The sequence below is a fragment of the Sorex araneus genome, chromosome 9 (genome assembly GCF_027595985.1).
Source record: "Sorex araneus isolate mSorAra2 chromosome 9, mSorAra2.pri, whole genome shotgun sequence".
Classification (NCBI taxonomy): Eukaryota; Metazoa; Chordata; class Mammalia; order Eulipotyphla; family Soricidae; genus Sorex; species Sorex araneus.
The window spans coordinates 26,543,735-26,546,933 of NC_073310.1; positions in this window are offsets into that span (position 1 = coordinate 26,543,735).

Genomic DNA, 3,199 nt, shown 5'->3' on the forward strand with positions numbered 1-3,199 from the left:
AAAAAACAAAAGAAACTCAAGCCGCCCCTGTAGGAGACTTTGTTTTCAAAGTCCTTCAGCTGTTCCTTGGGTGGTCAGTTTGTCTTTCTCTGGCAGCACATAGCCACACTAAGATTGTGTTTTTCGTTTATAATTGGAGCATGCTCTGTCGAGATTTTGAGTAAGAACCCCTATGAGCAAGTATTATATGCTTCTGATACTATTTGAAGTAGATCTTACACTTGGATGACTGATTGGTATTGAAAGTTATATAAAAGTTCTGTGCCCAACACAGAATGTCCCCCAAGCATGACAGGAGTGGTACCTGAGCACAGAGGCAGGAGTAAATCCTGATCATTGCCAAGTGTGCCCCCACCCCCCACACACAAAAGATCTCTTAATTTGGATGTCTCCCCAAAATGAGATGTTGCCTGAAAACATTAAAGTTAAAGGATAGTTAACTAAATATCAAATCAGCAATTATTTATTTGACTTGTTACACACCCTTCATTTTAATAATTAAATAGTTCTGTCATGTTAAGTCTTAGAATATTTTTTATTAGGAAACACATTAACACATAAAAATTTAAATCTGTGGCATTGTTCAAATTGTCAAAATGCTTGGGGGGTCATGGCTGGCCAACCTATGGTGTTGGGGAGACCAGACTGTACTGGAGATTGAGCCCAAACCCATAGCATGAACTCCAACTTTTAAAAGATATCTCCATGGTTCCATTTTAACGATCTATAAAAGCAGTACTTTTCCCTTAGCCATGAGGATATGTTCCAAGACTTCCAGTGGCTCCTGAAGCAAGGTTATTGCCAAATCCTACAGAAACTATGTTTGCTATATAGTGTGATGAAATTTGACCCATGAATTAGGCACAGAGAGTAATAACCATAACTAATACTAAAATAAAGCTACTGTAATTGTGTACTGTAATTGTAAAAGTTACACAGCCTCTCTCAAGTTTTATATAGGTTTTAGATCTCAGTAACTTAAATTGCAGTTAGTAAAAATTTGGATAAAAATGGATTACTGTATAAAATTCAGTACTCTTAGTTGTAGTTACAATATTCTGCATCCACCACCATATTCATGTCCCAAACTAACCAAAACAATGTTTTTGGTAACGAATTGTGCCAATTAAGCAATCATTCCCCATCATCTTCACCCCAGGCCTTAGTAACCTATGTTCTACTTTCCGACTCTGAATTTGATTGCTCTAGATAACCTCATGTAAGTGGAATTATGTAACATCTGTCCTTCCTTCTCTTCTTTCTTCCTTCTTTCCTGTTTTTGTTTGTTTGTTTGTTTGTTTGTTTTTGAGAGGGAGGCACACCCCTCAATGCATAGGATTTTATTCCTAGCTCTGCTCAGGGGTCACTCCTGGTGGGCTTGGAGCTCTAGGAATCCAACATGAATCAGTCATGTGCAAAGCAAGTACCCTACTCACTCACCCTACTATCACTAAAGTCCCTTTGCCTTTCTCCCTCCCTCCCTCTCTCCCTCCCTCCCTCCCTCCTCTGTTTCCTTCCTTCCTTCCTTCCTTCCTTCCTTCCTTCCTTCCTTCCTTCCTTCCTTCCTTCCTTCCTTCCTTCCTTCCTTCCTTCCTTCCTTCCTTTCTTCCTTCCTTCCTTCCCCCTTTCTTCAACAGTTCCAAGAATTGAACCCAGGGCCTCACACATGCAAGACAAGTGCTCTATCACTAAGCTGCATTCCATCCCCAGCTCTGCAGAATGCTTTCAAAGTTCATTCATGTGCTTTAAGTATTAGAGCTTTTAAATTTTATTTTGTTTGGGGGCCGCATTCAGTTATGATTGAGGCTTACTCATGGCTCTGCACTCAGGGATCATTTCTGGTGGGAGTTAAAGTGATGTCAGTGGGCCCCACGGGTGACTTATGTGAAGCAGAGAGGAGAAAGATGGTCACTTTCTCCCCAACCGCCTCTACCACCTGGGACCCAGAGTTGCCAGGTTCTTATCTCGCTCACGGAAAAGAATTTCAGGAGTAGACAAGCAGTGAAGTAATTAGATTTTATTCAGAGGTTTCTGAGGGAGGGAGGAAGAGATAAGTGGGAGAGAGAATAATAAGAATAATGCGCTCAAGAGAGAACGCGGGCTTCTCCGAGGGTGGAGGAAGCCCCTACACATAACCGAGTTTTAGATACAAAAGTATGAAAGCTTGAAAGTACACACCTCAAGAGGGGAGATGTGGGCAACACATGTGCTCGGGCGACACATGTGCTCGGCCACAAGGGCACAAGCAGCACATGGGCTCAGGCAACATATGCGCGCGCGCTTTCTTTGTTCAAGGTGTCCTTTATAGGGTTTCTTCAACCTGCCCCCACATGGGGTTTCTTTCCAGGTAAAAGTTGCTAAATTGCTATGGTTACCAGGGAGGTTGGGAGTGGTGATGGCCTTCTTTGGGGAACCTCCTGGGGAGGGGTCCATTATCCTCATGGTCCTGCTGATGGTTTCCTCCGGGTCTTTTGTTTTATTGAATCTGCAAGTCTTAAGAGTCTCCTTCCCAGAGACTGTTAAATCTCAATTTTCATTGCCAAGGGCCTTTCCCTATCTACCTGCCTACATCAAAAGGATCATATAAGGTGCCAGGGATCAAAGCCAGGTCAGCCATATGCAAGGCAAGTGCCCTATTATTACTCCAGCCCTACATTAAAAAATATATATGTATACATATATACATATATACTATACAAAAAACATGCATATTTTCTAATGCATTCATTTATTCATGCAGAACAATTTGGGTATCTCTTACCTTTTAGGTATTGTGAACGGTGCCGTAATTGATTTCAATTTCTTTAAGTATGGATCTGAGGGTTGGAAATCTGAATCAGGGAGTTTTTCTATTTCCTAACTTTGAAGAGAGTGGGGGAGAGGTTTAGACCATACCAGAGAGATTCAGGGTGATGAAGGTGAGGCAGAAGTGGAAGCAACGGGTCTCTGCTCATGATTCCCAGATTCTTCAATATTTACGAGAATGAAAATATTGAATAATAAAGATACTGAGACTCAGAGTTGGAAATGAGAAACATTTATTGATAGTAGAAGAGAAAAGAAAAGGAACTCCTCAAGTGGGAGTTCTTAGTATAGAACTAAGGTCCTAAGTATGAGAACTAAAGATCTAAGTATACTAAGGAACTTATAATACTTACTATTAAGTTCCTTAGTATACTTAGTATAGTATAGGACTCAA